Raw genomic sequence first — 25,069 nt, 5'->3', positions numbered from 1 at the left:
AAGTGCCCAAACTTGGAAGCAACTAAAATGTACTTTAGTAGATGAATGAATAAATAAACTGTAATACAGCCATATAGTGGAATACTATTCAGCACTAAAAAGAAATAAACTATCAAGTCATTAAAAGACATGGAGGAAACGTAAATGCATATTACTAAGTGAAAGAAGCCAATCTGAAAGGGCTTCATACTGTATGATTCCAATCATATGACATTCTAGAAAAGACAACTCTATGGCAATAATAGAAACATCACTGTTTCTTGGGAAGGGGCGGTAAAGGTATAGGCAGAGCACAGAGGATTTTAAGGGCAGTGAAAATACTCTGTATGATATTCTAATTATGGCTATACGTCACTATACATTTGTCCAAACCCACAGAATGTACAATACCAAGTGTGAACCTAAGATAAATATGAACTTTGAGTGATTGTGATGTGTCACGGTAGTTTCATACTTGGTAACAGATGTATGTACCATTTTGGTGAGTAATGCTAATAATGCAGAAGCTGATTCATGTAGGGAGGTGCTTGAGGATATGTGGAAAATCTCTGTACCTTCCTCTCAATTTTGCTGTGAACCTAAATCTGCTCTTCCAAAAAGGTCTTTAAGTAAGTAAATAAACAAGTGGAATTATTCATAATCATTCTAAACTAAAAACAACACAAGTGTTCCTCAACCAGTGAATGGGTAACAAACTGTGGTACTGTATACTGCAATCTGTATACTGCAATAAAAAGAAATGAACTACTGATGCATGCAACAACATGAGGGAATCTCTAATACATTATGTTAAGTGAAAGTAGCTAGACTCAAAAGTCTACATACTATATGAGTCCTTCTAAATGTCATTCTGGAAAACAAAACAAAACCAGAGGGATAGGAAACATTGGTCAGCACCTGGAGATGGGGAGAGGGGTTGATCACAAATAGGCTTAAATGAATTTGGGGGGATGATGGAACTATTCTATATCTTGATTGCAGCGGTAGTTACATGACTAGAACTCATAGAACTGTACTCATAGAACTGTACTCTATGAGGAATTTTACTGTGTATAAATTATACCTAAATTTTTTAAATGTTAAAAACAAACAAACAAAAAAACCCTAAAACAACCTCTGACCCAGAGTTGGTATGGTCACTGTTGACAGAGACTGCTGGCTTCTTAGCTCTCTACAAGTGGGGTTGCCAGCTAACCCCACACATGTTTTATTTCAGCCCACACGGGTTGTGCAATGGTTTGTCTCCTTTCTCGTAGACAGCTGCTGACTGATGTTGAAAGACAAGACAAGGAGAACTTTCTCTTTCCTTTATTTCTTTTCCATTTCTTCCTCCCCTTTCTGCTTTTCCCCCAGCTCTTTTCTTTCACTCCTTTTCCCTATTGATTTATCAGTCTGTGCCTAGCTGAAAGAGATCTGCTGGAGGCTATGGTGAGTGGGGCAAAGGGAAGCATTTGCTCTGAACAGAAGTGTATTAGTAAATGATTAACAATGAGCTTTCTGAAACACACACATGAATGCACACACAGATTTATTTTAAATTCTACTGATATAAAGGATATAGAACACATAGTTTATAAATAATAATAGAATATACATTATTCTTTAGTGTGAATTCCATATAGCCAATTGATTCCCAGTGAATGTTTCATTGATTTTTGCTGAACTTTTGTATCTGTAGCCAACATACCATTGTAAATAACAAACAAGTGTAGTTTTGACAAGAATCCTGGCTGTTATTTTCACTGACATTAATGATTAAGATGAAAGTGAAACAACAAAGATATGTGTTGGAACTTGATTCATTATTCATCAATGACCTGAGTGACTTGGATGAATTTGATAATGGTTTTTGAATACTGGAGGAATAGTTCCTTGAACTTTGTGCTAGTCACAATGTAACAGCTATAGACACGACATGTTTTTAAGTTTAATCTACAGTATTAACATTTTCTCCATCACTATACAATCAACAAAACAATAAATTGAGCCCAAATTTGGAGCATCCTTCTATTTCCACGGTTTAAATACTCTCACACTGAACAATTCCAAACTACCAACGTGAAATCACTGGACAAAGAGAAGTCCTCCAGCACACCATTATACACTATTTCCACCATCCAGATACAGTAGATGGAAACAGCATCAGGAACACAGGCAACAGCAAAATGTAGTAAAATAAGTTAAAATGATGAGTTTTGAGTATAACCTTTGCTCTGAGCGTAATTTATTTAATTGAAAGCTTACATCATCAAATTTTTAATAATGACTGTGTTTAAGAACTAGCTCACAAAATTCCTGAAATTTAACAATCAGTTGTCTAGCACTTCTTTGAGCTGGCTCCAGCCCATTAAGTATCCGAGTGCAAGGCTATGGGCCCCTGCCCCACCACAGATTCTGTAGCAGCAGAGGCAGTATGAAGGGAGAATGGGTGCAAACCTATGTTGCTTCCCCAAGCACCACTACCCTCAATATATTGCCAGGGCTGCTTTAGCCTTGTGGGATATTTCCCTGAGCCATTCAGACTGGTTGTCAGGGCTAAAATATCAATGTCATCAGCCACATCTTAAACTGTATGAGAAAATGGATGTGGATTTCAGTGGCATAAATGGTTTGGTGTTCTTCATTAAATTTCATCCATTAAAATATTCTCTTGTTGCTAATGAGGATTTGTTGTTCAGGGCAAATATATTATTCTGAAATTCCTTTTATTTTTAAAGTCAAATATGGGAAGATAGTCATCAAAATGTGAACAATTATCTTGGATGGTGAGGTTTCTTTCCTTCTTCTTGCAATTTTCTGCGGTTTACAAATTTTATACAATAAACATGTAACACCATGGTAATATGTAAAAAAATTGAGACAAATCTTTGGTAACTTGATATTTAAAAGTGTATTGATGTTATGCTTTAAAGACCAAAAGAATAAGTTGCATTTTCGGTAAAAGAATGCCCCTGGAAACAAACATTACTATGTCCAGTTTCATTTAAAAGCCAGATGTCCAGGAATTGGATATGGCTAATTATCAATTTCTACCCAGATGGAGTGTTTTCTTTTTTTCTATCATTAGATGGAAAAACACAGACTCTCTGGCTGCTTACTTTATTACATTTAGTCACTTTAGTTGGAAAGCTTTAAGGAATAGGTGGAGCTTAGATAAGTGTCAGTTTATTCTATTATGAATGAAAAGTTGAAGCAGGTACAAGAGATAGAAGGCAAAGAGTTAAAATGTGTAATTAGTTATGTGATGAAGATTTTTAAGCCTGCTCTTTGTCAAATTCCAGCAGTGTTAGAAATGGAATATATCCCTTCTCATGTATTAATCTTCTTCCTGTATTAATCTGTTGCTGTGTAACAAATTACTCTAAGACTTAGCAGCTAAAAACAATAGCTATTATTTCACAGTTTCTATATGTCAGGAAGTTGAGCATAGTTTATGAATTATGTGGCTCCCTGTAGCTCAAGGTCTTTCTATGAAGCTGTTAGCCAAGGCTGTGGTATCATCTGAAGGCTTGACTGGGAGAGGATCCACTTCCAGGCTCACTCACATGATTGTTGTGGGATTGCATTCCTTGTGAACTGTTGGACTAAGAACCTCAGTATCTTGCTGGCTTTTGGCCAGAGGCCTCCTCTGTTCCACGCCATATGGGTCTCTCAATAAAGCAGCTCACAACGTGGCAGCTGGCCTCCTTAGAGCAAACAAGCAAGAGAAACATCTAAGGTATGATATTTGCTTCCTGTCTTTCAGGGCTCACTGTTCTCCACTGCCAGGTGTCCAGTGCCTCAAAAACAAACAAACAAAAACATTGCTTCACATATTTCATCCAGTTTGGGGTTGTTTAAAGCTTGAGGGTGTACCTGGTACTTATTACTCCATCTTATCCAGAAATGGAAGTGTCTGAAAATCTTTATTAATAATCCTATCATACTTCTCTGCTAGAAACAAATTTAATTTAATTTCTTATATTTTTATTTTTGTAAGCATAAGGTAATGTGTTTTTAAATTATTCTTATTGATTAAAGAAAAACTACCAGCACAAAAAGTAAAATTAGAAATCAATGTCTTAATGAGATGGACTGGGGGAATTAATAGGGCATTAATAAATGTTAAATTATTCATTTGCTTGGCACTCAGGGCAATGAATCATTGAGAAATGCTTGCTTCTCTTTGGTAAAGTGGTGGGATAGCCATTGTGAAAATGGAGTCGAGAAAGAGAACCAGTATGACTCTGGATGCCTTCTCAGGCAAATCGGTTTTAGAGACAAAGTCATATGAAAGTTGTTGATCTGAAATCACTTCCTTAAAACCATCCCTTACACATATTATTATTTCCCACATGTGCCATGACATAAAAATGGTTGGGAAGCACTAGTGTTGACAGTGCTCCATATCCCATTTCTGTTTGTAACTATGACTGGCTAAACTGTGTCTTTGCTAGACTTCTCCAAGAAGAACTAGCAACCACCTCTGCAGTGGTCCTCCGCTGGAGTCTTCCTCCCCTTATGTTCTGGACTGGAGTCTTTCCTCCACCTTGGTTCTTCTGTCACTTCCTGTCTTACAGATACTTGTCAAAAATCTCTAATGAACTGATGGAACACTCTCCCATTCTCAACATTCATGGATGTTTTCCCTTTTATGTACACTTGGTCAGGGAGCAGGTCCACGTTTTGTCATGAATAGGTTTTGGATGTGGACCTTGTCAAATGCTTTTCTGAATCAATTGATAATGATCATATGATTTTTCTTCTTTAGCCTATTGATATGTAGATTACATTGATTTGATTTTTTTAAAAATGTTAAACAGTCAGGCATACCTGGAATAAGTCCTACTCGGTCATGTATATTTTTTAATACAGTGTTGGATTTGATTTGCTAATATTTTGTTGATGATATTTTCATCTAAGTTTAAGGGAGATGGTCTGTAGTTTTCTTTATTGTAATGTCTTTATCTAATTTTGGTATCATAGTAATACTGGTCTTATAAAGTGAATAGAGAAGTGTTCCTTCCTCTTCTGTTCTCTGAACAGATTGTATAAAATTGGTGCTCATTTTTCTCAGAATACTTGAAAGGATTCTCCATTTCTTTTTCCAGGGAATTATAATGACAAGTTCAATTTCTTTAATGGTTATAGGACTATTCTATTTCATCTTGTTTGAGTTTTGGTGGTGTGTAGAATTGGTCTATTCTGAGTTGTTGAATTATAAGTTATTGGTGTCTGTGATATTCCCTTATTACTCCTTTAAAGGCTGCAGGAACTATAATGATAAACTGTTTCATTACTGATATTGATGATTTGTGTCTTCTCCCTTTGGCAGTCTTGCTGGAAGTCTATTAACTATCTCTTTGTTGCATTTGTTTGTTTTGTTTTATTTTGTTTTCCAGTGTCATTGATTTCTGCTCTTTCTTTTTTCTAGCTTCTTAAGGTTATTGATATGAGACTTTCCTAATGTAATCTTTCTAATTTTTCTGAGTAATATTTAATGCATAAATTACCTTCTCAGCACTACTTTAGCTGTAACCCAGAAATTTTGAAATGTTGTATTTTTATTTTCATTCAGTTCTGTGTATTCTTTTTTTTTTTTAATATTTATTTATTTGGCTGCGCTGGGTCTTAGTTGTGGCATGCGGGATCTTTGTTGCTGCATGTGGGATCTTTAGTTGTGGCATGTGGGATCTTTAGTTGAGGCATGCGAACTCTTAGTTGTGGCATATGGGATCTAGTTCCCTGACCAGGGATCGAACCTGGGCCCCCTGCATTGGGAGTGCAGAGTCTTAGCCACTGGACCACCAGGGAAGTCCCAGTTCTGTGTATTCTTTTAAATTTCCTTTGAGACTTCTTCTTTGACAAGATGTGATTTTTTTGTTTGTTTTAGGCTGCACTGCATGGCTTGCAGGATCTTAGTTCCCTGACCAGAGACTGAACCCGGGCCTTCAGCAGTGAAAGCACAGAGTCCTAAACACTGAACCACCAGGGAATTCCAAAAAAGGTATGATTTTAGAGGGTGTTGTTTAATTTCCAAGTATTTGGAAAATTTCCTGTTGCCTTTCTCTTATTGATTTTTAATTCAATTCCATAATGGTCAGAGAACATACTTTGTATAGTTTCAATTCTCTTAAATTGTTAACATTTGTTTTCTGACCCAGCATTTGGTCTATTATTGGTGCTTGAAGAAAAAAATGTGTATTCTGCTATTGTGGGTAGAATGTCTATAAATGTCATTTAGATCCTGTTGGTTGATTATGTTGTTTAGGTCTTCTATATGTTTGCTCATTTTCTGACTCTTAGTTCTATCAGTTGCTGAGAGGGGGATGTTGAAGTCCCCAGTTATAATTTCAGGGATCAATGTTTTATGAGAGATCAATTTTGGAGTCCCTGTGTAAGAGAAAAAAATAGAAAACTTGAATACAAATTTAAGTAAGAAGTAAATATTAATTTAGAATGAGAAAAAATCACAACAAATTATACATTTGGAATGCTAACATAAAATCCACAAATATCACAAAATCCAAAAAACAATATAGTATGTTTATTATTTTACTGCCTGACATACTTCTATAATACTTTTTCCCTACATTTTTTGTCTGGATTCTCTTTACTTGCCTCTGCATATGACAGTGATTTTGTTTTATCATATTTGTATCAGTTGAAAAGATCATTCAGTGTTTCTTCAAGTATGGTTGATCAAAAAATTTTTTATTACTGATAAGTTTATTTTTTAGCTTGATAACTTGTAATTTTTTAAGATTGTAGTCACATTTGGGGACGCTTCTATTAGGTTTCATTTATAGGAGTTATAAAATTTGGAAGAATTTTCTACAGACTAGCTTCTGGCTCTGTACTTCTGGTACAAGGGCCATAGGATGTGTTCATACTGCAGCACAACCTCTGGCCCTGCACCTTGGTGTTACGATACTGGGAAAGTCAGACAATGGCTGGAGGAGTATTCCTGGAAGCTATTCCTCTGCAAGGATGGCTAGCAATAAAATACTACTCACAGAAGTGACTGTGAATCATATAAATATTCTCCCACTCAACTCTAACAAATTGTATCCCAAGCTCAACTTCCCTTTAACTGGATTCCAAAATGACTCCAACCACTCTAATACTACCTGACACAAGGAGAACTGTGATAGAGGGGAAATCAGAGTAGGAAGAGACAATGCCCTTAACCAATTGTGGTTGAAATATATTACTTTTGCAGGTTTTAGAAAATCGTACAAACACATGAACATATTGCTAAGGCACCTTCCAGGACCTTGGAAAGGGCCTGTGCAAATGGGCGTCTTTGGAGCCTAACCTTCATTAGTTTCATTGAAAATTAAGCCCTGCTGACATTTTAATGGGATACAGAGAGAAGGGAGGTAAACACTTGTACTTAGTCTGCTATCTTGAAGCAGAAGTTTCTTGGATGTCTTTTTTTTTTCTTAACTATTATGAAAGTTTCCCAGTATACCCAGAAGCACTGAGAATGGTATAATGGATATTCATGGTTCTCATCAACCAAGTTCTAAAATTATCAAATTTTGCTGATCTTGTTTATTTGGATGCTTCCAGTTCAAGACATTGTAGGGCATAGGTACAAAGATGAATGAGACATGGATTCTGCCCTCATGTATGTACCTGGTGAAGAAGATGAGGCATGAGCCCTACACACCATGTCATACTGCCCAAAGGAGAACCCGGGACCGTGGAAAGAGAGAACACCTTCAGCCAGGAATGACCAGTAAAAGCTTCCAGGAAGAAATGGGCTACTTAGGAAACAAGTACATTTTTTTAACTTGTTCAAGCTAAGACAGAATTGAAGTATCTGAAATACATATTTCTGATTTTTCACTCTAGAATGTTCCTCTTGGCTTTCGGGAAATAGTTCAACCTCTTTGCTCTTTATCTAGATCTCTAATACTCAGATTCATCCAGATTTGAGTAACGTTTATTGAATGCTTGGTAGGTGCCATGCATTTTCACATACAATATTTCATATAATCCTCACAACAAGCCTGAGAGACAGATACCATCATCCCCATCCTTGAAGATGAGAAGACAGATCCAGAGGGACAACCTGCCTAAGGCTGCACAGATAGGAAGCATAACTAAAATCCAGGATTCTAATTCCACTTTTAGTATTCTTGAAGTTATACCTGTATCTGCATGGTACTTTCCTTAAACTTTTCAAAGGATTTCCCCAGTTCAGAAACCCTCTGTGGTTCCCAGTCACTACAGGATAAGACTGTTAATGAAAGTCCTTACACTACCATTTCCCTTTCTCTACAATCCAGTCTTTGTTTTCCTTCAACTTTGTCTTCCATTCACAAGACTGCATCTGAACCCTCTTCTGGTGTCTGGGAAGTTGCCTTCCTCATGAAGCAGAGCCCACCTCTCACAATGGAAATCCAAAGTCCATGCGGTCATTCTCCCAGCCTCCCTATCAGTTAGAGCTGTGCTGTCATATATGATAGCCACTAGCCACATGTAGCTATGGAGCACATGAAATGCAGTAGCGTCACAGGTTGAAATGATAATATTTTGGATATATTGGCTTAAATAAAATATGTTGTTAAAATTAATTTCACCTTTTTCTTTAATTTTCTTAATGTGGCTCCTAGAAAATTTAGGATTATGTATATGGCTTGCATTATATTTCTATCGGACAGCATTGAGCTAGAGTGTTAACACAGGACTGGGTTGTGTCAGTCATTTGTCCCCAGGCTTGGGACTGACAGCTAGCATGGTGAAGTCACAGTGACCCTCTGTTCTAATGAGAGTAGTGGCAGCGATAGTAACTGTATCTGTTTCCAGGGGCAGCAGTGACATCATCCAGTGTCTAGGTCAAGTGCTGTTGGTGGTCCCAGGTTTGGTTATCTGTATCCAGCAGTGGATACCGGGGTGGCTCCTCAGGACCAGTTCTGGGCGTAATGTTGAGTGTTGCTCCTGTATATCCTACAGGCACCCAATATTCTTCTAACGAATGCCTTTTCTGCTAAGGTTCTTCATGAATTCTCTCCTCTCCACCCCAGTCCACAATGATTCTTCTTTCACATCAACAGTGAATCAGATCCAAACTATACACTTGACACTTGACCTGTGCTAGTTATATTATCACAGGAAAGTACCTTTCTCCTTAGCCAGACTGTAAAATTCCCCAGGGCAGGAACCCTGGTTTTTTTTGCATAATTGTTTCTCAGTAGCTGTCAGGTCATCTTGGTTATGTCATCTCTGGAGGAATACTTGTTAGCTATCGCTGCAGAGCTCTGAGGTAGACAGAGCAGCTATCATAATTCCTGTTCATGCAGATCAGGAGACTTGCTCCGTGGGGTAGAGGGACTGGCCCCAAAGTCCTGCAGCAGGTTGCTGCCAAATTGAGACAGTAACCCAGAACTCCTCACTGCTCATCCCCACCTCTTTCCTCTACTTCAGGCCCTAGCATATACATATATATATGTGTGTGTATATATGTACACACACACACACACACACACACACACACACACACACACACACGATGGTGTATTTGTTTCTAGGGCTGCTGTAACAAAGTGCCACAAACCGGGAAGCTTAAAATAATGGGTATTTATTGTCTCACAGTTCTGGAGGCTATAAATCTGAAATCAAGGTATTGACAGGACCATGCTTCCTCTGAAACCTGTAGAGAAATCCTTGCTTGCCTCTTCCTAAATTCTAGTGGTTGGCTAGCAAACTTTGGTGTTCCTTGGCTTGTAGCTACATAACTCCAATCTTTGCCTTTGTCATCACATGGCTTTCTCCCTGTGTGTCTCTTTCTTCATATGGCTGTCTTCTTATAAAGACACTAGTTATTGGATTAGGGGTCCACCCTACTCTAGTATGACCACATTTTTTTTTTTTTTTTTTTTTTTTTTTTTTTTTGCGGTACGCAGGCCTCTCACTGTTGTGGCCTCTCCCGTTGCGGAGCACAGGCTCCCAACGCGCAGGCTCAGTGGCCATGGCCCACGGGCGCAGCCGCTCTGGGGCATGTGGGATCCTCCCGGACTAGGGCACAAACCCGTGTCCCCTGCATCGGCAGGCGGACTCTCAACCACTGCGCCACCAGGGAAGCCCTAGTATGACCTCATTTTAACTTAACTAATTACATCAGCAATGATCCTACTCCCAAACAAGTTCATACTGGTTAGTACTTGAGATTAGGAATTCAACATATCTTCTGATGGGTGGGAGAATATTCAATCCATAACAGATGTTAACCATAAGAGGAGAGAATACCATAGTAACCAAAGACATTGCCTTGATTCCAGGATTTATTCCGAGGAGGAATCATACTACAGTGGGGTAGAAGGTGGAGGAGTCTTTTTCGGTATATATTCCCACCCGCTACTTGGTTTGCTTATGGACTAACTGGGTTTGGTTGACAAGTGTGTGTTATTGTGAGTTAACAGTATACAAACGATGGTGTATAATTCTGATGAGTAGATGGGATAAGTGACTGTTGCAGTAACCCTGTCACTCTTTGCCAGAGAACTGTTTTTGATGACTAAAGTATTACTTGGAACCTAGATGAAACAGTTAGTCATACAGTAACAAGCCTAACTGAGGGGATGCAGCTAGCATTTAGGGAATGCACCCATTTTTCTGTATCTCCTCTTTGATCAAGCATATAAAAGTTATTAATAAAAAGAAATACAAATTTTAAAAAGACATGAAAAGGAAATGGTAAAATGAGCTCTGCTCTAGTCTGAAAGAAAAGAATGACAGCAGTTTCCAATCAGGCCCTTTGTTGAGATCCTGCACAAGAATAGCAGTATGATTGGGATTCTTAAGTGGCAGTAGCTGAAATCGCTAATGAAAGCCTGCTAATGACACAGACTCAAATCACCAAACAAACCCATCTCGAAATCCAGTTTCTCTAGATGGGAAGGACATGGGCTTTAGGCTCGGCACTATCTCTTAATGTAGAACACCGGGCAAGTGACTTAATCTCTCTAAAGTTTTCTATGTATAAAAACAAGGATAACTACCTAGCAGGGGTGTAGTGAGGATTAAGTGTCTAGCAGAGTACACAGCACATATAATAGGTGCTCCATTAAATTGAAGCCTTTGTCCTTCTAGTTCTGCAAATATCAATATATGCAATACAGGGCTTCCCTGGTGGTGCAGTGGTTAGGAGTCTGCCTGCCAATGCAGGGGGCACGGGTTTGAGCCCTGGTCCAGGAAGATCTCACATGCTGCGGAGCAACTAAGCCCGTGCAGCACAACTACTGAGCCTGAGCTCTAGAGCCCTTGAGCCACAACTACTGAGTCCACGAGCCACAACTACTGAAGCCCATACACCTAGAGCCCGTGCTCCGCAACAAGAGAATCCACTGCAATGAGAAGCCTGCGCACCGCAACAAAGAGTAGCCCCGCTCGCCGCAACTAGAAAGGCTGCGCGCAGCAACGAAGACCCGGCGCAGCCAAAAATAAATAAAATACATTTATTAAAAAAATATGCAATACAATCTCTGCCCACTACCCCACCATCACCTACTCTTTTTCATCTCATTCTCTTTCTCTCCCTCTCTCCCCCTCTCTCTCTCTCATTCCTATTTATAATCTAGCAGAGGAGACATAAACAGGAAATGACTTGCATTTAATTTGAAAAGCCAACAAGTGCAAAACAATGTAGTATACCATTGACTATTTAGGTGCTGACAAACTTCCACATTCACGAATACAACAAACATATTGAGTGACCACCCATGCCAGGCATGGAGCTAGGCATGGGGTATTCACTGGTACATGAAACATCTTCCCTCTCTCGTGGAGTTCACAGTTTAGTGGGGAGCCAGTGAAAAATAATGAACATATAATTTAAAAATATGTTGAGTGCCCTGGAAGAAATGATCAGGTGCAATGATGGAGACTAATGAGAGGGCAGGAGGGAGACTTCGTTTAGGAAGGATAGCCTTTCTGAGGTGACATTTAAACTGAAACATGAAAGATGACAAGCTAGATGTGTAAAGAACCAGAGCAAGGGTCTTCAAGACAGTGGAATCAGCACGTGCAGTGAGGCAGTCAGGAGCTAGAAGTGACTGAGGAGGAGTAGTTCGGGCAGTGTCACCGAGACAGAGGGGCCGCTTGGAGTAAACTCCAACTCTTACCATGGCCTCAATGCCCTACCTAATTTGGCCCCTGCCTCCCTCTGACCTCATTTCCTCCCCAGATGTCCATGCCACCTATTCTTTCTGTCCCTTAAGTGCTGGTCTCATTCCCACCTCACACCTCTGCTTTTGCTCTTTCCTCTGTCTGGAGGGTTCTGCCACAGATGGTCTCATGACTTCTAGCCCCTATGGTCAGTCAGGCCTCAGATCAAGTGTCATCTCTGGAGAGAGATCGCTCGCTAACTACCACTTCTCACTCTCCATCATCTTTTTGTGGTTTGTTATCTTCCCATCCCTTTTCACTATCGAGCATTATTTTGTTGATTTCTTTTAGTCTTTTATTGTTTATTTTCTCCCCTAGAATGTAAGTCCCATGAGTTTATATTACTTACTGCTATAAACCTAGAATCATATCTAGTATATAACAGACACTCAAATATTTGTTGAATTAATGCTGAATGAAATAAAGCTAAAGAGGTAACGCAAAGTAAAAGAACTGATCAAACTGTGTGACAGGGAGGACTTCCTAGAAGAGGTATGTTTTGAATTAAAATTGCGGGGTCAAGAGAGAGGAGGCCGTGTACAGTTACAAAACAAGAATTTAGGAAATTACTCTCTCACTAGAAAAAAAAGTTCGCTTTTTCACTAGATTATGAGCATCTTTAGCGCTGGAGCCGAGTTCTACTAATCTATCATCAGCGCCTAGCCTGGGACCTGGCACATAGTAGGCACGAGACAGGTTTTTGCAGAATGACTGTGGGGTGCGCAGAAGGGTGTATTAACCTGGCCGCAGTACAATTCAGGAAAAGCCGGCAGCACCCGTGCAAGGTAGAAGACAGCGACGCCGAAGCGGAACACAGCGGCCGTGCGCAGCGGCCGACACGGCTGCGCATTATATAGTTCCCTCTCCGCGAGGCTAGCGGACGCCGGCAACCTCGGCGCACGCCTGCGCACTGCATTCTTCCCGCTTCCGACAAGATGGCGGAGGCCAAGTAGCGAGGGGGCGGGGTGTGGCCGCCGGAAACCCGGCCGCTGCTGGGGGGTGGGGAGGGGAGCTGCGGGTGAAGGCCCGGGAGCAGCGGGCTGAGGCTGGCAGGATGCTGTTCCTGGGAAGCATTGTTGGCTACCGGTAAGGAAGGCGAAGCACAGAGTTGCCTTCCCAAGCCCCCCGGTGCCCCCTATGTACGCCTCCCTCGGCTCGGGTCCGGTCGCCGCGTTGCCTGCTTCGGTACCACCCTGTCCTCTCGGGTCCTGGAGCTCCGGCGGCGGCAGGGGCTGTGTCCGGCAGGAGGGGAAGCGCCGGGGCTGCGTCCGTTCTTCTGTCCGCGGGGCGAACGTCTGGCAGGTGAGTGAAGCTGCAAGCTTCGGCGTCTCCTCCTTTGGCAGACCTTTGTCGGCTTTGCCCCGCCGTTACTTAGACCCTAGTGGTGCTCAGCCGGACCCTGCCGCTCCCTTGTGTCCACGTCCCACCCCCTCCCCGCCCCGCGCCCTCCTTCAGGCCTCCAGTTGGCCCCTGGCTTTGCAGGTCCTCCGTTCTCACCCAGTGGGTGGGGGTTGCGACGCCTGACGCCCTCCGCACCTTTCCTGGCTCCTAGTGAAGCGTCAGCCCTGCAAGCGGTCTCTCCTTCGCGTTAGGTGGGTGGGTCGTCCTCCTGTTTTAGTCGCCTCCCCATCTTCCTGGTTTCGATCTTCTAGCTTCCTTTAAAAGTTTTTAACTGGGGACCTTAGCCGATAGCCTGGCTTACAGAGTTACAAAGAAAAAGCTTGTTATCCAGAGGCCAGTGGATTTTGTTCACCTTGTTAGGGGAATCCAGTCCCCAGGAGACTGGGATGGTTTGGGAGAGTTTGACTCCTTGACCCATCGAACTCCTGCAGAGTTGAGGAATGGTGCCGGTGACGGCAAATGATTGATCATCTAAATTAATCTTTTTCTGACTATCGCAAATCTGGTCTGTAAACTTTGGGTGGGGGACGTAAGTGTTCTAGATCTAGGGAAAGAATTGGGAAGTGTTCGTTTCTTAAAAAGAAGGCTTTATGAATGTAAGAAATGTTATAGTACAAGAAAGGGTGATTTAAGTGATTCTTTTATTCAGTGTTAGCTTACATTGTCCACTGAAGCCTTTAGAATCCCGTACTGTCCAAGCCCTTTGTTTTATTTAGAAAGGACTAAAATGGAGAAAAAGCTTTTTAAACTCAAAACGTCTCAAATTTCTTGAATTCTCAGTTGTTGCTACTACTTAACAATCTTTATAGTACTTGATATTTTCTGTTAAATTTAGCCTGTGCCAGTCTTATTTCTCCTTTCTTTAATATTGGGGCAAGAGTAGTCAGAATTATTGGTGTAAGAAGTTGTCCTAAATAACATGGTACCTTGCCAGAGTTCATAAGTGCAAACTGCAGGATCGAAGTGGTTGGGGAGGAAGTTGCCATGGCTGATTCTCCCATCTTTTCCTGTAGTTGGATAATGTGTCAAGAGCCCCAGAATGGTAAAAATGAGGTTATAAATATAAATGGCATCTTATCCATTGAGATTGCAAATGGGTGGACCTTTTAAAATTAACATTAAATTGAGTGATATCATTTTGTTGAAGCTCTGCTAGATGCTCTCCAAAGTTATTAAAGCACAAACTATCCTTGCCCTATTTGAATTCTGTACTAAAAATCTTTAACAGGTGGGTTACAATTGGCTTGACAGATTTTTTACTTTTCATTCTTCATGACACACATCTGCCTTACCCTTTATTGTAGACTTTTGACTTTGGAGCTAGAATTGTTCATTTTCAAAGGAGAGGAGGTAGTTTCATGTTTGATTCCTGTATGGGCTAATTAATTCATTTGTTTGTTGCTAGCCTTCACTTTTCTACAACCAAGGACTGCATGTTTTTAGAGCTGGTTGTCTCTCAGTTTTGTGCTTTAAGCTGAAAGGATGTAGGACTGCTGAGCCCCAGTCAGTGGCTCACTGCCCTGGGCATTGTGTCGAGACCTTTCTGGCCACAATCACTCTCTCTTCCACCTTAATGGAACCTGTTTTCTCTCTCTTTCTCTCCCCCTCTTCCTCTCTTTAGGAAAACACCCCTCTTTGTCTCTCTATTCATTCAACCCATTAGCCTACTGCTGCAACTCATTTGCCTCCCCGTGTAACTAGGATCCCATGGTCATCAGTTTTTACCAAGCTGTCATTGATGCTTTAGAATGCTTTACTTTCTGTAGATTTATCTTTCTAGTCCCCTGTCCTGAACAAGTCTCATCACTAGCTTTGTCAGTTTGACCCCAGAAATCCTGAAGGATACAAGAGACAGTTATGTGAGGATATTGGTTTGCTTCCATACCAATTAGTGTTCTGCTTATCTGCTGGATCTTTAGTGTTGATTGTGTTTCTTTTTGTCTTACTTACTGAAGGTTTTTATAGCAAATAACTCTTACTTTCCTGAGAAAAATCTCAGCCATCTGAGGTATAATCTTTTCTATCTTGGTATCATTTCCTTATTTACTCATATCTCAAGAGAAGAAATGTCCTTCCTTTTTTTTAAAGAGCAACCTTCTCCAGATGTGTCCACGATCATCCCTCCCCATCTTTCTTTCTCCATAATTGTCCAATATCACTCCTTTTTCAGTCTCTCCCTCTCTAGCCGATATACATGTTTATGTATACCTTTTCCAGGGCTGCCAAAATACAGTGCTCTGTGCTGTGCAATTCAGGGAGGCCAGTCTGAATATTGAGCCTGTTGTGCCACTGTATTTTTACTCTTTAAGCCCAGGAGCCTGGTATAGTAGGAAGAACATTGATTTTTAAGCCACATAGATCTGGTTTTGATGTCTGCTAAAACCAATTTAGTGGCTATGTGTCGGTGGGCAAGTTACTACTGAGACTCTATTCTTTATCTATAAAATAGAATGTTACAGTTACCTCACAGAGTTGTAATAGAAGTTTAACCCATGTTACATGTCTTTCCAAGGGTTTGGTACATTATGGAGTTCTTAAAAATATAAATTATTCTTTCCTTTACACTCTGACTTCCTTTACCATTTCAGCACTGAAATTGCTTTTTTAAGTCACCTATGACAGTCTAATTACCAAATCTAATGAATGGCCTTTCCTCAGTCATCCTTGGTTTCCTTAGACCATTTTTGAAATACATTCTATAGGAATAAAATCTGATTTCTTGGTTCTTGTGCATTGTACTTCCTGATTCTCTTACTTCTCTGAAAACTTCTTTGCATTTCCTGTACTGTCTTGATTTTGCTCTCCCCGCTAAACATAGCTGTTTCCTACATCAGTTAGGATGCAAACTGAACGTAAAAACAAAAGAAATGTATTAGCTCAGGTAATTGGCAAGTGCGTAGGTAGAATTGGTTTAAAGAGTAGTTTGTTCATAAACTTAGCTTTGTTATCAGGGCAGAGGTTCTGGTTTTCTGCTTTTCGCTAAACTTTGTCCTCCTGTTTGGGCTTCATGCTCAGACTGGCTTCCCTTCTAGAAAAAGACAGGTGTCGGCAATGCTCGAGTTAAAGTCTTCTTCATTGACTTTCAAAGAGAGAAAGCTTCTCTTCTAGCCTTTGCCCAAAAGTCCTAAGCTTTACTTTGATTGAACAAATGGAGAAGATCATGCTGCCAAGTCTGTCACAATAGCTTTGTCAAGAGGGATGGAACTATTCTAATTGGCCTAATCAGTGGATAAATCCCATCTAAAGTGAGAGGGAGGTGGAATGGATCATGGGGAGGTAGCAAGCGTTTTCAGGGGTTTCTTTGGTTTTCACTGTGTTCTCTTGGTGATCATGTCCTCTTTTAAATGATGTAAGTCATCATTTTTGTGTGTGTGTTTCTCAGTGCTGTAACTACTTCCCTTCTACCCCTTGCTATATATATCTCTACCTTAGATGTACTAATGTAAGCTTACCTCATACCACACTGAGTCAATTTGATTTCCATCCACCTACCGTCACCTAAGGTGTTTACATGTGCATGTGTGAAGGTATATATATTCCTTTTCCTCCTGATTTCCTTTTTCTAACCACCTTTCTCTCAGCCACCCAGTCTTGAAACCTTGTAGTCATCTTGGTTCTTCTCCCACTTTCATTCAGATATCAGAGCTTGAACATACCTTATATTAGTTTGGCCCCAGGTTACGTAATACTGAACTAACAGTGATTTAAACAGTATCTTGCATAGAAAGAAGTTCAGAGTTGGAGGATTCCATGGTGAGTCAGTTTAACAGCACAATGATGTTATCAAGGATCCAAATGCTTTTAATCTTAATCCACAGCTGCTGACCTTTGTGCTCAGGTTTATCCTCTCATGGCTGCATGTTGCTCTTTCTGCTCCAGGCATCACTTTCTTACATAGCCACCAAAGACAGGAGGAAGTTTGCCCTCCCATCTCTTGATGAGGCAAGTAAACCCTTCACTGAAGCCCTGTATCAGATGTCATCCTGGCATGCTTATGCCCTAGTTGCAAGGGGGCTGGAAAAACCAATATCTGGCATTTCAGTCTAGAAGGAAATTAGGTGAATGGCTACAGGGAAGGTAACCAACAATGTCAGTGACATATCTTGATAGTATTGTATGGAGAAGTAAGCTTAAATAAATGAGAATTTTCAGATAGTATTAGCAAACTTAAAGCACTGAGTTGATATAAGCTATACATGGGATTTTGGCCAATCATTAAGATAGTCATAGATGACTGATTAAAATTGGATTATTATATAAAATTAGGATATTTGAGTGGTATATCCCAGTTATTTTAAGGTTGTTGTTAAGTACACTTACGCATGCACTGTGAGAAATGGATATATATATAACAACTATTAGGGAATAGATTTGTGGTTCCCCTTGGAGGTGGGAGGTATTTGGAAATATATGAGGATATTTTTGGTTGTCATAGTGATTGTGAGGTCCTACTGACAATTACCAGGTAGAGACCAGGTACACTGAGTGTCCTGTGATGTTTGCCCACAAAATAAGAATTGTCCCTTCCAAAATGCCAGTAGTACCCCTATACACTGAAATAGCAAATGCTTTGGTTTTTGAAAGAATTCACTGAGACTCATCTGTATACTTATATTACAAGTGACAGAAAACCAAATTCAAACTGTTAAACAGTAAAAGGCATGATTAGATCTTGTAATTGGACTTCAGCTAGGGCTTCATCCAGCCTGAAATCATCAAGGACTTGGCTCAATTTCTCTGTGATTCGTTCTGCTCTGTCATTCCCCTTGTTTTGATTTCATTCTCAAGCTAGCTTATCTCATGGTAGCAAATTACTGTAACATTTTCAGACTTAATACTCTCATTTCATATATAAGGTAAAGTGAAGAATATCTTTTGTATTTGATTTTGCAAGTATTTGTTGATTACTTCCTCCGTTATGTTACAACTTATGTATCTCTATTACATGTCATACTCTATGGGTATTATTTTTATGTCTCACGAACTACCTTGTCTTACTTATCTTGTATTCTTAATGTCCAGAATACTCTGGCTTAATGGTACACAGTAACCATTTATGGAAAGAATTAATGGATGATGGAGGAAGGATATGGGAAGGGGCAGGGAAATACAAGAAGGCCCCATTCCTTCAGTAGTTGTTAATTGAACCTTGAATTACGAACATTGTACTCCTTCTACCACCAAAGTATGTGTGTAATGCTCTTGTGATTGCGTATGAATTCATTTGAAAGCCTTACTGAATTCTAGTAGTGTTTTGTCATTATTTTCTCAACAAAAATAAAACCAATTACCATCATTCATTCATTCAACAAATATTTTTGAGAGCCTGCTGTTTGCACATAATGTGACAACAGTGGGAAACAAAACAGAGCCTATGCTTTCTTTGAGCTTAAATGTTAGTGAGGGAGACAGTAGACATTATACAGGTGTGCACACTCATTCACACACACTCACTCACACACATCAGGTAGCTAATAGGCTTTGAAGTAAAATAAACTAGGTTTCAGGGGATAAAAAGTAATGGGATGCTACTTCAGCCAGGTTGGTGAGGGAAGGCTTTTTGAGAAGCCCTTTGAGCTGAGAGACCTGAATGAAGTGGAGTAAGCCATGGAACTATCTGGGGGAAAATGTTCAGGTAGAAGAAGCAGCGACTTCTAAGATAGAAGTAAGTGTCTGTGGCATGTTGGAAGAACAACACAGAGGCTAGTGTGGCTGAAGTAGAGAGAGAAGGGGAGTGTGGCAGAGGAGGTGGTAGGACAGGTACACAGAGGTTAGATCAAGTAGGGTTTTGAAGGTCATTTGAAGACTTGATTTTATTGTGTGAGATGGAAACCATTGAAGGGTGTTAAGCATGGGAATATCCAGGTTTGACTTGTTTTTTGAGAGGTTTTACTCTGGCTATGTGTAGAAAATTGATTGTATGAGGCAAGAATGGAAGCAGGAAGACCAGTTAGGAAAATCTTACAGTAATCTAGGTTGGAAATATGGTGCTTGGGCAGGGTTGTCGTGGTGGAGGGCCAGAGAAGTGGTCAGATTTGTGGAATATTTAGAAAGTAAAGTAATGAGAATTCATTGATGGAATTGATGTGGGGTGTGAGGGAAAGAGAAATAAAGGATGACTCCAAATTTTTTGACATGAGCAACTGTTTGAAAGATGCTATATCTTATTGAGATAGAGACTATGGGGCAAGGGTTAGGGGTCGGTGGGAAGCAGGTTTGGAAACTTAAATCAGGAGATTTGTTGTGGATGTGGCTTTGTTTGAAATACCTATTACATAGACCAACTGGAGACATTCAATAGGTATATATATTCAATGCTAGAGATAAACATTTGGAACATTTGGCAACATTTGGAAATTATCAGTGTATAGATGGTATTTAGGGCCATGGGACCAGATGAGATCACCTGGGGAGTGAGAATGGAATTCATGAAACATTTTGGTACTAAAAATGGGTTCTTATATCGAAGATTAGGAGCTACTGTTTTGGACAATAATAGTTATAGCATCCCAAGTATGGAGAGGGTAGTGAGTAGATCTCTGAGAAAGAGGTGGAACTTGACCTGGACTTCAAAGGATACAAAGGATAGAAAAGGCTTTTTCCTTCTATCATGCCAAGCATAGTGCCTGGCTTGTGGTGAACAGTCTAAGGTGCTGGTGAATGAACAAAAAAGCATTTAGGCTGGGGAACAGCTTGAGCAGAGGTATGGCAGCAGGCAAAGTTTACAGTGTTTTAAAAGAAAGTCAGAGAACTAAAGAAGACAGTTTGTGTTGGGTGAGTAGTGAAAAGTAGGATTGGGTTAGTCTGTTCAAGGCTTTAAATGCTAAAATGCCAGTTATATTCAACCCTATGATCTAATGATTTTCAACTCTATTTCAGTTGTTAGCACAGTGCCTCTTAGTTCCTGGCCTCTAATAGATGCTTAGTAAACATTGAATAAGTGAATGTGGAATTCCCAACATGTAAGCTTTATCTTTACAGTATTTTCTCTCTCTCAGTGAAGTATACTGGGTTGCAAAGTATAGTAAGTCATATGGGGATAACCTTATGTTTGCTTCAATTTATTATTATTTCTAATGATAAGCTTTAAAAACAGTTATATTTTATTATTGATATCAGATTACTTGTGACCTCTCTCAAAACTGGTCAGAAAACACCAGGGTTGGCAACACCGAGGTAGAAAAATGGCTGCTTAAGAAACTGAGGAGCCATTAGCAGTCTTATATTCAGAGACTAACAGTTATTTTGTTTTTATAGGAATAACTACTTGAAGCCTGTTTATAGATCATTTTCTCCTTTAGCTGTCAAGGAGCAAACTGTTGTACAATTATGGGAATGTTATTAGCAAGAAAATTGGAGATGATATATCTTTGAGGATCTAATTAAAGTTATAATATTTTAAATACTAAATAATTAGAAATTATCTCTGTTCTAAGTAATTAGCATATCATAGACTACACAATTTAAATGTTAGAAAATAATTTATCTGAATAAAATCATACTGAGATAAAAATTGAAATATTAAAGTTATATTTTAAAGTAACTTATTTAATATTTAGGATACTTTAGATTTGTGATTATTTTCTTCAGTTCTTTTTTTTTGGCTGTGTTGTGTCTTCGTAGCTGCGCGCGGGTTTTCTCTAATTGCGGTGAGCGGGGGCTACTCTTCGTCGCGGTGCACAGGCTTCTCATCGTGGTGGCTTCTCTTGTTGCAGAGCATGGGCTCTAGGCACATGGGCCTCAGTAGTTGTGGCATGCGGGCTCAGTAGTTGTGGCTCATAGGCTCTAGAGCACAGGCTCAGCAGTTGTGGTGCACAGGCCCATTTGCTCCGTGGCATGTGGGATCTTCCTGGACCAGGGCTCGAACCCGTGTCCCATGCATTGGCAGGTGGATTCTTAACCACTGCGCCACCAGGGAAGCCCCTTTTTCAGTTCTTATATACCCCTTTACTAAATTTTTATGTAGTCATTAAAGAAAATTCAGGAAATGCAATAAAAAGTACAGATTAAAAAAAAAGTACACACGACATTCATAAGCTTATCATATGAAGAAAACCAGTGTAGTTTTTGTCTCTCCCAACCCCTCCCTCCATCTTTCCCTACCCTCCCTCCCTCCCTCTCTCATTTTCTCCTTTGTCTGTGCCCAGCACTTTTCCCCCCTTTATAGTATAAACATGTGTATATATTTCTAATTTTTAAAAAATGAGGTTATATACATTTCTTGGAATATTTTGTAAATCTTCTTTTTATTGACTGTATAATAATCCCATTATAAAAATTATTTTTCTTAACTATTTCCTGTAGTTATTTAGTTGTTTTCTATTTTATTATCATATGGGCAATGAACATCTTGACACATTATGGATATTTTTTCTCTTTATCTTGGTCTTTTTCCTTAGGATAGGCTTATAGATGATGGAGTTAACTGGATAAGGCTTCATGGCCTTATTCAATTAAACATTTTTAAGGTTTATGATACATATTGCCAAATTGTACAACGTTTTATAGGCCCAATAAAAGTTAAGTGGTTTGAAAGTGCGGTAATCATAACTGGGAAAAAATTAGGACCTACAGAGTTGCTGAGCTTTAGTGATAGCCTAGATCAACCTTTTGTTCATCTCCAAGTATTTCTTTCTTTTTTGTCTTTAACATATATTTCAAAGTGTACATAAAACATAACATGAAGAATTTAATGTGTTACTGTAAACACACATGAAATCATTACTCTGGTCAAGAAATAGAGCACTGCCATCATCCCAGAGATACTCTCCCTTCTGGTTCCTGATCTCAAAAGAGAAAGCTTGGGGCTTCCCTGGTGGCGCAGTGGTTGAGAGTCTGCCTGCCGATGGCAGGGGACACCGGTTCGTGCCCCGGTCCGGGAGGATCCTACATGCCGTGGAGCGGCTGGGCCCGTGAGCCATGGCCGCTGAGCCTGCGTGTCCGGAGCCTGTGCTCCGCAGCGGGAGAGGCCACAGCAGTGAGAGGTCCGCGTACCGCAAGAAAAAAAAAAAAAGAGAGAGAAAGCTTTTACTCTTTGATTCCAAGTATGTTTGCTGAATGTTCGTTTTCTGTTTTATTTTGTTTTTGTGAAAACCTTTATCATGTTAAAGAAGTTCGCTCCTATACCTAGTTTACTAAGAATTTTGTGTTTTGTTATGTTTGTTTGAATTTAATGCTTTTTTTTGTTGCTGTTGAAGCTTTTCATTGCCATATGAATTTTCTCCTTTACTATGTTAATATATTGAATTATATATTATTTAAAATGCTAAACCTAACCTGATTCCTGAGATAAACCTAATTTGGCTTTACCGTATTATTCTTTTTATATATTTCTGGATTCAGTTTGTTAATATTTTGCTAATGGTTTTGCATCAGTGTTCATGAGTGACGTGACCTATATTGTCCTTGTCAGGATTTGAAATCAGCAGTCAACATTATGCTAGCCTTGTAAAATGAGCTGACCCTCATTTTCTATTCTGGAAAAGTTTGTGTTCGACTAGAATTATTTTTTCTTTAAATTTTTGCAAGGATCTGTCAGAGAAGCCATCTGGGCTGGGAATTTAATTTGTGGAAAGGTTTTTATTTATTTTATTTAATATATGACTTATGTTTATTTTACCATTTTTGCTTTCTTTTTTCCAATATATGTTTTTAATTTTTAATTTATTTTTTGGCTGCATTGGGTCTTCGTTGCTTGCACGGGCTTTATCTAGTTGCGGTGAATGGGGGCTACTCTTTGTTGCAGTGCGTGGGCTTCTCATTGCAGTGGCTTCTCTTGTGGAGCACGGGCTCTAGGTACGTGGGCTTCAGTAGTTGCAGCACACAGTCTCAGTAGTTGCAACACACAGGCCATAGAGCACGTGGGCTTCAGTAGTTGTGGCACATGTGCTCAGTAGTTGTGATGCGCAGGCTCAGTAGTTGTGGTGCACGGGCTTAGTTGGTCCGTGGCATGTGGGATCTTCCCAGCCCAGGGATCAAACCTGTGTCCCCTGCATTGGCAGGCAGATTCTTAACCACTGCACCACCAGGGGAGTCCCAGAAAGGTTTTTAATTACTAATTTGATTTCTCATTTTTAAGCCTATTCAGGTTTTCTGTTTCTTGATTATTTTGGTATTTCCCCCCTAAGAGGTTGTCTTTTTCATCTAAACTTTTAAATTTACTGACATAAAATTGTTTACAGTAAATATCATTATCCTTTTAATGACTGCAGGAAAGAATTACCTTCTCATGTCTGCTATAGGGTTTATGTACGTTTTCTTTTTCCTTTGTAAGTCTCACTGGAGATTTAGTAGTCTTTCAAAAGAACCAAATTTTGAATCTTTCTGATCCTTTTTTTAAAATTATATATTTGTTCTCTATTGCATTGATTTCTGCTCTTTATTTCCTTCCTTCTTCTTTTTTGGGATTTACTTTTTTGTTCTTTTGCTAACTTCTTGTAGATCACTATTTTTCACCATTTATTCCTTTTAAATATATGCATTTAAGGCTAAGCATTTCCCTCTAAGCACTGTTTTAGCTACCTCTATTATTCAAATTTTAATATGTAGTACTTTTATAATTCACTTTAAAATGTTTTCATTGGTGTCTACTTTGACTTTTGCATAAGCTGAAAGTATTATATTTCTCAATTTCTGAACACATGGAGGTTTTCTGATTATTTTTGAATTTGTTCCTTATTTCTAACAATATAACAATGTAATCGGAGACCACTTTCAGTGTTTCAGAGGTCTGACTTCAGACCTTTAAAATTTGAGAACTACACTATGGCCCAGTATATTATCTTTTCTTTCTCTGCAGTTATTGAATTTGGCGTTCTATATATTTCCATTAGGTCATGCTTTTCAGTCCCGTATTTCAAATCTTCAGGATCATTAATGACCTTTGTTTGCTTGTATTAGTTACAGACAAGGATGTGTTAAAATATCCCATTTACGATTGTGGACTTTTCCCCTTGTATTCTTTCAACTTTTGCCTTATTTATTTCAGACAGTGTTAGTAGGTGGGTAGAAATGTGTAATGGTTATATCTTCTTAATGACTTAACATTATGAAGTATTTCTCTTTTATTCTGAAAATACTTTTTGCATTAAGGTCTAGTTTGTCTGGGATTGATACAACAGTACCAGCTTTCTTTTTATTGTTTGCATGGTTTATCTGTTTTCATTCTTTTACTTCCAGTCTTTCTGTATTACGTTTTAGATGTGTCTCCTGTGACGTGATTGGGTTTAAATCTCCCATATTATCATGTACTTTATGTCTGCCCTATTTGTTAATTGTTCCTCTTTCTCTACTTCCTTGCTATCTAGATGAGGTGGCTATTCTATCATTTTACATTTTTCTCCTTATTATTTGGAAATTATGACTTCTTTTTCTCTTTTACTAGTTATTCAAGAAATACAATATACATTTTATAAAGTCTCATGTTAATCAATGCCTTTATCCTCTTCTCAGATGATACACTTTAATTATATTTACTTGCAGCCCTACTTATATAGTATTGTTGTGCATTTTAATT

At 39.4% G+C, this 25,069-nt stretch overlaps 1 protein-coding gene and 1 non-coding gene across 13 annotated transcripts in view; one reads left to right on the top strand and one right to left on the bottom strand.

Moving 5' to 3' along the window:
* Window positions 1-5,720: 5,720 nt before the first annotated feature.
* Window positions 5,721-5,793, bottom strand: TRNAG-CCC (transfer RNA glycine (anticodon CCC)). Its single transcript has one exon. It is a non-coding gene; the product is annotated as a tRNA-Gly (tRNA).
* A 7,526-nt stretch (window positions 5,794-13,319) lies between these two features.
* APC (APC regulator of WNT signaling pathway) overlaps window positions 13,320-25,069 on the top strand; it is a 135,353-nt gene continuing 123,603 nt past the window's right edge. For all 12 annotated transcript variants that reach the window (XM_073802401.1, XM_073802399.1, XM_073802398.1 and 9 more), the window contains exon 1: window positions 13,320-13,455. The gene's annotated coding sequence lies outside the window, so the exon portion shown is untranslated. The remainder of the gene's footprint in view (window positions 13,456-25,069) is intronic.

This window comes from Tursiops truncatus, chromosome 3 (assembly GCF_011762595.2).
Source record: "Tursiops truncatus isolate mTurTru1 chromosome 3, mTurTru1.mat.Y, whole genome shotgun sequence".
In the NCBI taxonomy this organism is placed as follows: Eukaryota; Metazoa; Chordata; class Mammalia; order Artiodactyla; family Delphinidae; genus Tursiops; species Tursiops truncatus.
The sequence above is the reverse complement of the archived record's forward strand: the minus strand, read 5'-3'. Positions and strand labels throughout refer to the sequence as shown.